This window comes from Elaeis guineensis, chromosome 5, assembly GCF_000442705.2.
Source record: "Elaeis guineensis isolate ETL-2024a chromosome 5, EG11, whole genome shotgun sequence".
In the NCBI taxonomy this organism is placed as follows: Eukaryota; Viridiplantae; Streptophyta; class Magnoliopsida; order Arecales; family Arecaceae; genus Elaeis; species Elaeis guineensis.
The window spans coordinates 22,782,088-22,794,624 of NC_025997.2; the positions used below are offsets into that span (position 1 = coordinate 22,782,088).

A 12,537-nucleotide genomic window follows, 5' to 3' on the forward strand; every position below is an offset into this window, starting at 1 on the left:
CTTCCTGCAATTAAAGTTAGGTGCGAAGTCTGGCTCCCGTAGGAGTCCGGACGGGGCTTACCGGCGGTTGAAGTTGGCGACGGAGCCCGGCTCCCGTAGGAGTCCGGGCGGAGTCCTCCTTGCGGTTGAAGTCGTGGGTGGAGCCCGGCTCCCGTAGGAGTCCGGGCGGAGTCCCCCTTGGAGTCGTGGACGGAGCCCGGCTCCCGTAGGAGTCCGGGCGGAGTCTTTCTTGGCGTCGTGGACGGAGCCCGGCTCCCGTAGGAGTCCGAGTGGAGTCTTCCTTGGCGTCGTGGATGGAGCCCGACTCCCGTAGGAGTCCGGGTGGAGTCTTCCTGCAATTAAAGTTAGGTGCGAAGTCTGGCTCCCGTAGGAGTCCGGACGAGGCTTACCGGCAGTTGAAGTTGGCGATGGAGCCCGGCTCCCGTAGGAGTCCGGGCGGAGTCCTCCTTGTGATTGAAGTCGTGGGTGGAGCCCGGCTCCCGTAGGAGTCCGAGCGGAGTCTCCCTTGGAGTTATGGATGGAGCCCGGCTCCCGTAGGAGTCCGGGCGGAGTCTTCCTTGGCATCGTGGATGGAGCCCGGCTCTCGTAGGAGTCCGGGCGGAGTCTTCCTTGGCGTCGTGGACGGAGCCCGGCTCCCGTAGGAGTCCGGGCGGAGTCTTCCTGCAATTAAAGTTAGGTGCGAAGTCCGGCTCCCGTAGGAGTCCGGACGGGGCTTACCGACGGTTGAAGTTGGCGACGTAGCCTGGCTCCTGTAGGAGTCTGGGCGGAGTCCTCCTTGCGGTTGAAGTCGTGGGTGGAGCCCGACTCCCGTAGGAGTCCGGGCGGAGTCCCCCTTGGAGTCGTGGATGGAGCCCGGCTCCCGTAGGAGTCCGGGCAGAGTCTTCCTTGGCATCGTGGATGGAGCCTGGCTCCCGTAGGAGTCTGGGCGGAGTCTTTCTTGGCGTCGTGGACGGAGCCCGGCTCCCGTAGGAGTCCGGGCGGAGTCTTCCTGCAATTAAAGTTAGGTGCGAAGTCCGGCTCCCGTAGGAGTCCAGACGGGGCTTACCGACAGTTGAAGTTGGTGACGGAGCCCGGCTCCCGTAGGAGTTCGGGCGGAGTCCTCCTTGCGGTTGAAGTCGTGGGTGGAGCCCGACTCCCGTAGGAGTCCGGACGGAGTCTCCCTTGGAGTCGTGGATGGAGCCCGGCTCCCGTAGGAGTCCGGGCGGAGTCTTCCTTGACGTCGTGGATGGAGCCCGGCTCCCGTAGGAGTCCGGGCAGAGTCTTCCTTGGCGTTGTGGATGGAGCCCGGCTCTCGTAGGAGTCCGGGCGGAGTCTTCCTGCAATTAAAGTTAGGTGCGAAGTCCGACTCCCGTAGGAGTCCGGACGGGGCTTACCGGCGGTTGAAGTTGGCGACGGAGCCCGGCTCCCGTAGGAGTCCGGGTGGAGTCCTCCTTGCGGTTGAAGTCATGGGTGGAGCCCGACTCCCGTAGGAGTCCGGGCGGAGTCCCCCTTGGAGTCGTGGATGGAGCCCGGCTCCCGTAGGAGTCCGGACGGAGTCTTCTTTGGCGTCGTGGACGAAACCCGGCTCCCGTAGGAGTCCGGACGGAGTCTTCCTTGGCATCGTGGACGGAGCCCGGCTCCCGTAGGAGTCCGGGTGGAGTCTTCCTTGGCATCGTGGATGGAGTCCGGTTCCCGTAGGAGTCCAGACGGAGTCTTCCTTGGCGTCGAGGATGGAGTCCGGCTCCCGTAGGAGTCCGGACGAGGTCTTCCTTGGCATCGTGGACGGAGTCCGGATCCCGTAGGAGTCCGGGCAGAGTCTTCCTTGGCGTCGTGGACGGAGCCCGACTCCCGTAGGAGTCCGGGCGGAGTCTTCCTTGGCGTCGTGGACGGAGCCTGGCTCCTGTAGGAGTCCGGACGGAGTCTTCTTTGGCATCGTGGACAGAGCCCGCAAGGGTCAATCCCGCTGAGAACTTCGGCCGTGGGTATTTTATACCCAACAACTTCAAAGATTTTTTCTTGAGTTAACCTATTTATTTTATTCTCGTTAACATGATCTAACCTACAGTACCAAAGGTAGATGTTGGTGACATCATCAATTCTAGGATATTTGCCAGGTGTGTACATTACACTAACAGATTGTGATAATATATAAATTTTATTATTCAACTGTCCATTCATTACATTAACACCATTCATAATGATATTAAAAATATTTTTTTATTAAAATTTTATAATCGTACATAGCCAAAAGGCCTACAGAAATAATATTCCATAAAAAAGATGGACAAAAGTAACATTCACTAAGAATAATTACATTGGACTTGAATACAAGCTTAATGATCCCTAATGCTAGAACTGAAACTGATCTTCCATCTCCAACATTAAGGAATCTTTCGCCTTCTTCAAATCTACTACTGACTTATAGACCTTGCAACGAATTGTAAATATTAAAAAAACTTCTGATATCTAATACCTAGGTAGTAGAATCATAAATTGAGAAATTATGAGGTGTTATCATATAATTATCTTGTCCAATAATAGCTTGCTTCTTTCTCGAACTGTTCAAATCAAGAGAGGCAATGTACTAAGGATAATTTCTCTTTCAATGCTCTTATTTCTTGCAGTAGAAGTATTCTGCTTGACTCTGATCGAACTTAGATTTGATTTGATCAGACTTGAGTGCCCCAGCACTTTGCACTCTTTTCTTATTCTTCTTGTTCTTTTTCTCTTTCTCAAATGGTCGACATCTATAAGAAGACCCTCCCACCATATTCACCGACTCTTTGTGGAGCTGGTGATCCTTCTCAAAGTTCTATAGTAACCCCAACAAACTATGGTAGTTGACTACTGGCTTTGACATTTGATAATGAGTAAGGAAAGGGAGGAAGGATTTGGGTAGAGAGTTCAGAATGGCATCCTTCCCCAATTGCTCATGCAAAAAAGAGTCGAGCTTGCTCAAGTGCTCAATCATCTCGATCATGTACAATACATAATTAGTGACTGATGCTCCTTCTCTCATTCGAGCATTGAAGATGGCACAACTTATTTTGTGCCTCTCAACATCATCGGGCGTGTCAAAGGACTTGTTCAACATTTGTAACATGTCCTGAGGCTGAGCATTCTGGAATCGATGGCTAAACTTATCATTCATTACCATCAGCATAATGCAACAAATCATAGTTCGATCATTGAGCTACTTCTGATAAGTGTCTCGAAATGTACTGTAGGCATTCGGAGTTGGCTCATCAGATGTCGGATCTATCAGCACGAACAAGATCCATTCGTGCTTCAGGATTATTTTTAGCTTTCGATACTAACTATGAAAATTTGATCCTATCAATTTATCTTATCTAATAGTGATTGAAGCGATAAGGTAGTGACCATAACTGCAAAAAGAAAAACCAAAATCTAGTTAGTATATGAATTGATTAAGCCTAAAGATATGGACTTTAGTCTAAAGGTTCTCCTATTATTTTATTCGAATGGATAGCCTCTACCTCTAATTCGAAAAATTACACTAATTCTCTAGCGGGTACCAGAATCCTCATAGACTGCACATGGGCCCGAGTGTGGCTCGACCAACCTCTATGCACCTATGGGTAGGTTCTTAACCAATTGTTTCATCAAATAATTTTTGACATTCAATTTTACCCCAAACACCTCTTCAACAGGCATGTGGTATTTCCATTGAAAGTTCTGGTTAGGTCCAACCATTAACATATCAAAATTTAGTGCATCTGACAAATGAATGACTAGGCTCGAGTGTGGCTCGACCAACCTGACCATCATTAGAAAGATAACTAAATCAACATATTATGAAGGATAATTCTAACAACCAGATGAGCACCAGACGTGTGGCACCTCTAATGATCATCTAAACTATTGGACACGTTATCATCTAACTTAATAGGAGGCTATGATCTAGTTATCGTCTTAACTATTTCATTATTAGGGATCTAATAATTTAAGATGATTTAATTGGATGAAATGAAAGATGAAAAAGATTTGATCAGTTAATCTTAATCCTCTCACTGATTTCACTAAGTCAGATTAAAGAAGACTAGGCTTAAGCTGGTCCAGCCAACTAGTCATAAATCCTCTCACCGACTTCACCAAGTCATGAAGAGAACTTTAGATAAGTTGAACTAGGGGCACCTAAATCAGCTATACTGATTTCCTAGTTAGCATGGGTAAACTCCAATCATTAAGTGATATGATCAAAATATGATTCACCATGTTGGCTAGGTAAGTGAGATCGATGGGAGGGATATGTCATTAACTCCATATAGACTCAATCTATGCTAGTAGCTCTCAATTAATGACCACCAATCAAAATTGCCATACTTATCTTAGACACCAACTAATTAGTCAGTTTCAATTTGATCAACTTATAGACTTGATTCGACCATAGAGCTACGATCAAGGTCCATCTTAGTCTAATCAAAGATATAGACTCAGACCAACTATAACTATTGAGAATTGATCAAGAGAAGAATTGACCCAATTAGAATCTATTAATTAGATTTGATCAATTACTAACATAGTCCATTATTAATTCTAACCCTAGGTCTAATCCAGTTAAATGGACCTGACTCGAGCTAACCTATAAACTCATGATTTATGAAATTTATACCTTAGATCTTTGATTCTCAAATCTAGATTACTTAATTCATAATTAAGTTTTGGGCCAACATGGGTTAGGATTTGGTGTTTGAAAATAGTTTAAAATTTTTATAAAATATTTTTACAAACTGTTATACAATCATCTAAACTCTAATTTCAGATCTAAGATACAGTAAATCAGATCTAAAATAAAATTTTAATTTTTTTTTATTTTTCATCTACATGAAAAAAATCGTACAGCATCTCTACATGCCATAGGAGAATCCAATCGAATGGGAAGAGAGGATCATAAAATCTTAATTTCTCCTATGATCGGACGGCTATGGAGATTTATCCAATTAGATTACTATACTATTTAGATTCTAAATTAATTATTTAGATCTAATCTAAATAATTAAAATTAGATTAATATCAGAGTATATGCAGAAAATTCATGTCATAAGAAACCAATACTCAGATACCATTGAAGGGAAAGCAAGCAGTTCAAAGTATGCATTTTTAAAATTTTTATAATGAAAATAGTAGATTAAATAATTTAATCTTCTACAATGTTTTGGATCTAATCTAAACTACCTTTCTAAAGATCTATGACATAAAATATTTGTATAAAAAAATTTGATATAACAGAAAATACTGCATCGATCATATCGATACCCTGAATCAGATCTAGCCATTAGATCTGATAAGATGAGTTCATAACTCATTATCTTATCATAGATCGATGATCGCCACTACTGATGAATGTGATATTAGATCTTTTCTAATGTTGGGCAGCTGCACAGATCATCCGGCCTCTACAGGTAGTCCACTTGAAGCCCAAACAGATCATCCTTCTTGAGAGTACTAGCTCACATAGAAAGCTCTGAATGGCTGATGAAGACTCCTTTCTTTAAATCATCCGGACACCTCCAGATCAGAAGATGAAGCTTATCGAGGAAGAGGTGGTGTGGAAGAAAGAAAACAAGACTCTTTTGTGATTTTTTTGAAAAAATAATGCCCTACAAGCCAATCGCATATAGGATGCGATCGAATATTTTCTATAATTTATCTTTTAAACTTATATAATTGATATTGTTATTTAATAAAATAGATTTCTCGATTCATTATATGCGGCATCTTATTATTTTTTTTAAGATTATAATGAATCCTATAGGTCTAAGCAATGGTTTTAGGACCGTGATGAGATCACACTAGTGAGACTTAAATTTTTGATAGCCATGATCTAAAATATTTTTAGTCATTGATTTATTGAGTTAGAGATCAATGATATCAATAAGACTGGCACGTCCTATGTATGCTCAGTGATGAGGGTGGTTGATCTCACAACCTCTTGTGTGGTGACACTAATACAAAGATGTGGGTGTTCATTAGAAATGGAGTTCACTAAATAGACATACAAGAGAATATCTAATGGAGTCCTATTTATATATCAGCTGATGATTCTCTAGTGAGAGTTGTGTAAGTGATCCTTTGATTTGAGATCACCATGGTACCTTGTGTACATGAATTCATATTTTGATTTACTTTCTAACTTGATTTTCTGATCCTTATGTGGGATATTTTGGATATGGTGAAGTATGCATGAAAGTTGTGAGTGATTAAAAAGGGATCAATCACTCCTAATAAGGAGAGAGAATATCCTGTGTGATCTCATAGATTGATGATTTTAGAAGTCTTTGACCAAAGCAAGATAATAATTAGAAAAAAATTTTTAATGTAGCATCAACTGAATCATCACCTTCTGATCAAGATATATTTAGATAAGCAATTGGGTTTGACATGATTTTTTGCCCACAGCTCATCTGAGATGTTGTTTGACTGAAAGATTGAATTATATGATAATTTATCATTGAAAGATATTTTGATAATTTTTATCAATTTTTATTTCTTTCAGATAGTCATAATATGTTGCTCGATGTTAATCTTAACTTGTAGACTCATCAATATTAAAAAAATTTAATTTAAAAATTAATTAAGAAGAGTCTTAGTTGATTGGGACTCTTGAGCTGACCTAATCTGATCAGATTAGGATTAGGACAAGAGTTTGTGTCCACTGCTAGCTAGATTTGAAATCCAATGGATCATACACTTTAAAATTTAATTTTGATCTGATTTAATTAGGATTTAATATAAATTCTAGGGATTAATTTGATATGTTAATATATTGTGTTAATCCAAATTCCTAATTAGGTTAAGTTCAAAGTGTTTGAGCTAAACTGAACCTGTTGCCTTTGAATTGATTGGATTGGGTCTATTTTAATTGGACTCTTATCTAACTTGAAAAAGTTTCAAGTATGGAAGGAGACCTCCACACCACCTAGGTTTCATGCTTAAAATAAATTGTCGCCCACCCTTTTTAGCATTGAGAAGTGGAAGAGTCCTTCTTCCTTAAAACTCTTATCCATCTCCTTATTTTCTTCTGTTTCCTTAATTATCACATGCCAGTTTGTAAAAAGAGTATTATGGGGCACAGAAGAGAAGGAGTTCTTCTGTGTGAAGCTTCTTTTGCACCACTTAATGCAATGGAGAATTAATTCTCTATGTGAAGAAGTGGAGCGCCAAGAGTTGGCACCCCTTGGGGCTTCTTCACATCCCTTCCCTATCTATTTATATGGGGTGTCTCATATGGGATAAGGACTAGATTTTAGTAGAAAATCAGAGGATTTTAGCATGTCATAAGAGAAAAAAATCTGAAAAAAAAAATCTGAGGAAAAGATAAGAAAAAAATTGAGAGAAAAATAGAAAGGGTGGTGAGAAAAATAGCAAGTATTATAAGCTTGTCCTAGGATTTGATTTTTTCATATGTTAGAGCACAAAATCAAATCCTAGATTGTAAGATTTTTGAAGAAAATTCTCTTGATGTGATCCTAGTGGTAAAATTGAAGGCAACTAGATATTGGTGTGATCGTTCTTCGAGTTCGAAGCTGACAGTATTCTTGTGAAGAAAAAGCTGCAGCAGTGCACCGGTTGGGAAGGACCTTGACCAACTTTCGTGTGGATCACTATTGGAGGACTTCTATTTTAGAGTCTCATGGAGATTACCTTCTTATCATATTACTTATTTGAGGAAATATAAGATTCTATCTCTTTGCATGCTTGATTTTGTTTTGTTCGACATCTACAAGGTAATTCTAAGGTTTGGGTTTCGATTCGACAATTTTAATTGTTAAAACTTTTGATATACATATTTAAAAAATTTTAAATTCATATTTCATTATATGATTAGAACTCAACAGTAGTATCAGAGCCACTCTTATTAGATTCGATCAAACAAGTACAAAAGTTGTAATATAGAATTATTCTAATTCATATTTTATAAAAAATACTGCATCAATTTCTAACATTAGTTTTAAAATTTAAAATTATTTTTTGACTTTATTTGAATCATAGATTTAACTTTCAGTTATTAAAATTTTAAATTTATGATAATATGAAATTTATTGATTCATGGTTGTTGGATGCTTAAATCAATTTTCTGATTAAGGGTGTAATGCATGCCTAATTCGATTAGGGTTTATTTTAATATTGACTAAACTTATTATATGTTAAGTCATTTATGCACCCTTATATGATTATTGCAATCATTTTTGGCATGTAAATATGATTGATATTATAACTTGAAAAGTATGTTGAATTACATAATTTGTATGTTACATTTTATGCAGTAGTTAGGATGTGTCGAAACCAGTTCAAAGACCCTCTATAAAAAATTATATTAAGTTGTAATGTCGGGATTCACTTACAAATCAAATATCGAATTTATTTGATCAATTGGTGTCTCAGTAAGTGTTAAAGATGATTTTCTATTAGGTCCGTATGCTGGCTTGGCTAACTTTATTAGTGTCTGAGAAAAGCTACAGGGAGCCTCCCAGCTACTGATCTGGCCAATTTGGTTTTATTGAGTTTTGGACTTAGATTGATTAGTGATGTAGACATTACAAAGACTTTCCTCCATGCTTGATCAATAGAGTATGTCCAGATCTTAGTGAGTTTATTGTGCTATCCACAAGGCTTACTATAGAAATTAATATGATGTTGACTAAGTGCATATTGATGCTTATGGCTTATTTGAATAGTATTATCTTGTTGTGCTATCCACAAGGTAGTATTATTTAAATATGACCATATAAGATTGAAGGATTAACTAGAACACTATAGTTTGTTATGGTATCCATAAGACTATGAGTGATTTAGAGGCAAGAGAGAAAAATATTGAAAATTTATAAAGTATAATTTGTAAAGAGTTACCTACTCTTGAACTCATGATGCTTGTTGTGTTATCCATAAGGTGTTTGTGAGAAATAAAGATCTCAACCTCACTTAGAAACATAAGGATGTTTCTCATTTTTCATACTTGAGGGCTATAAAATTTATTAAAATAGTGAAAGACACAATTAGACAAAAGTCCTAATCTAGTTATGTATGTCATCATGAGTTGTCCGCTTATGTTGTGTTCTTATTATTGTAGATTACTTGCATAAATGGCATCTTCACTGTCACTTCGAGGCATATTAGATGCTAACAAATTGATCGGATCAAACTGTGTGGACTGATTGAGAAATTTGAGAATAGTTCTCACACAAGAGAAAGTCTCCTGTATACTGGATTCACTTGCTTCTGATATGATCGGAGAAGATACATCTGAGGAGGAAAGGGCCACATATAAGATGTGGAAGGATGATAGTGTGACTATCAAGTGTATCATGCTTGCCTCGATGAACAATGAGCTTTAGAAGTAGCATGAGGATATGGAGGTTTCTTCTATACTTCTTAATCTAAAGGAGTTATATGGGAAACAAAGTCGAACTTCTAGATATGAGATATCTAAGCAGTTGTTCCATATTCGGATGACTGAAGGCATATTTATGCAAACTTATGTCCTTAAGATGATTGATTTGATCACTCGTCTGGGACAGTTAGGTTTTACTATGGATGGTGAACTTAATCAGGATTTGATCCTACAGTCACTCTCTAATTTTTTCTCTCAATTTGTCATTAACTACCATATAAATAAACTGAATATCAACCTGTCTGAATTGCGAATATGCTCAAAACAGCAGAGAGCCATTTTAAAGGTGAAAAAGCTCCAGTTATTCTTGTTGATAAGATTAATAAGAAGAAAGGCAAGAAGGGTTCCAAAAAAAATTGAATCCTAAGGCTGGCATCTCTAAGAAGAAGGTGAAGAAGGTCTCCGCTAAAGGTACTTACTATCACTACGACAAGGATGGGCATTGAAAAAAGAATTGCAAGAAATATCTTGCAACTGTGAAACATAAAGAAGCAAGTGTTATTAAAGATTTGTGTATGATACAAACAAACTTATCATTAAGTACTTCAATTTTAGATTCTTGGATATTGGATACCGCCTGTGGCTCACACCTTTACAAATCGTTGCAGAGTTTGCAGAAAATAAATAGTTTGAATAAAGGTGACTTCGAGCTGTTCGGTGCTAGTGGAGAGTTTATTCAGCTCGAAAGCATGAAAATCAAGATTTTGAAGTTATCTTCGGACAAAGTTTTAGAACTGAAGATCTGTTATTATATTCCTAAAGTTGTTAAAAATATTATTTCTGAACCTTGATTATTAGAATAAGATTTTGAAATAAAAACTAAGAACAATGGTTGTTCTGTCTATTTTTTTAATGAATTTTATGGAAATACTTTTATTGATAATGGTCTTCTATTCCTATCACTTAATGATAATGTACTCCATGTTGATAATATGAAGAAAAAGAAGAGAGAGGATGTGAATATCACATACTTCTGGTACTGCCGACTTGATCATATAAATAAGTCAAGAATTAACAAGTTATACAAAAATAAATTTTTTGATCCATATGATTTTGAATCATATAGAACATATGAATCTTGTCTCATAGGTAAAATGATCAAGACTCCATATACTGGACATATAGAAAGGGCGAGTGATATTTTGAACCTTGTACATAGTGATGTTTATGGTCCAATATCGACTCAAGTCACAGGTGGATACTCCTACTTCATCATATTTACTGATGATATGTCTAGATTTGGATATGTGTATTTAATGAAATATAAATCTGAAGTCTTTGACAAATTTAAAGAGTATCAAAGAATGGTTGAGAAGCAAACTGATAAAAGTATTAAAGTTCTTCGATCTCATCGAGGAGGAGAATACTTGACTAGTGAGTTCCTCGATCATTTAAAACAAAATAGTATACTCTCTCAGTAGATATCTTCTTACACTCTGCAATTAAATGGTATCGTGGAAAGGATGAATCGCACCTTATTAGATATGGTGCCATCCATGATGTGTTTCATGGATCTTTCGATCTTCTTTTGAGGATATGCTCTCGAGGCTGCAGCGTATGTTTTGAACAAAGTGCCATCAAAGTCTATCTCTAGCACTCCATATGAGATATGAAAAAAAAAAAAATCCAGTCTTAGATATTTTAAGATTGGGGGTTGCTCTGTTTATGTGAAAAATATTGATGGACATAAGCTTAGTGCTAGATCAGAAAAATACAAGTTTGTGGGTTATCCCAAGGAGAGTATAGGATATTACTTTTACCACCTTACTCAACAAAAGGTGTTTGTTGGTAAGCATGCCGTTTTCTTGCAAAAAGAGTTCATATAAGAAGGGGGCAATGGAAGGTCTGTTGAACCTGAGGAAGTTCAAAACCTATAATCTATCTAAAATTTACAAGCTAATTTTTAACTAGATGTGCCCATTGTTGAGGCACAGCCACTACACACATCTTCTCTTCGAAAGTTAAGTAGAGTACGTAATGTACCACTCAGGTATGAATTTGTCATTGAGAATGACAATACATCTCACATCATTGAGAATGATGATTCTATAATCTATTCGGAAGCTATCATGAGTAGTGACTCTGACAAATGACTCAATGCCATGAAATCTGAAATGGACTCTATGTATACCAATCAAATTTGGACTTTGGTTGATGCGCCTGAGAGTTTGACTCTAATAGGCTATAAATGGGTCTTCAAGAAAAAGATTGGAGCAGATGGCTGGGTAGAGACCTATAAGGTCAGGTTGGTGGCAAAAAATTTCAGACAAAAATAAGATATTGATTATGAAAAATAATTTTCACCTGTAGCCATGCTCAAGTCTATTCAGATTATGCTTGCTATTGTTGCATACCATGACTATGAGATCTGACAGATGAATATCAAGACTACCTTCATTAATAAAAATCTTGAGGAAGAAGTTTATATAACTCAATCAGAGGGATTTGTCTTTAGTGGGAGAACAAATCAAGTATGCAAGCTGAATAGACCCATTTATGATTTAAAGCAAGCATCGAGGAGCTGAAATATCCATTTTGATGAGATAGTCAAATCATTTGACTTTATCAAAAATATGAAAGAATCTTGTATGTACAAGAAGACTAGTGAAAGTACTGTTGTCTTCTTGATCTTATATATGGACGGCATACTGCTCATTAGGAATGATATCCCTATGTTACAATCGATCAAGATATGGCTATCACAAAAGTTTTTCATAAAAGATTTGGATGAAGCATCCTATATACCTAGTATAAAGATCTATAGGGATAGATCAAAAAAGATGCTTGGCTTGTCCCAGTCTAGGTACATAGACCTTATGTTGAAGAGGTTCAACATGGAGGAAAGTAAAAGAGGTTACTTGTCTATAGGTCATGGCATACAACTCTCTAAGAAGATGTCTCCTAAGACACCTAAAGAGAGAAATAAAATAAGTTATATTCATTATGCTTCGACTGTACGACCAATAATGTATGCTATGTTGTGTATCAGGCCTGATGTGGCTTATGCCTTGGGCATTATAAGCAGATCTCAGGCTGATCCCAGAAAGGATCATTGGAAAGCTGTGAAAAATATGCTCAAGTACTTGAGAATGATTAGAGATATTTTTCTCGTGTATGGTGGATCTAATTTAAAACTGAAAGGTTAT

At 38.1% G+C, this 12,537-nt stretch overlaps 1 pseudogene; it reads right to left on the reverse strand.

The window, feature by feature from the left end:
* The window catches only part of LOC105045169 (small ribosomal subunit protein mL104 (rPPR9)-like), a 65,234-nt pseudogene that overhangs the window by 43,816 nt on the left and 8,881 nt on the right, over positions 1–12,537 (reverse strand).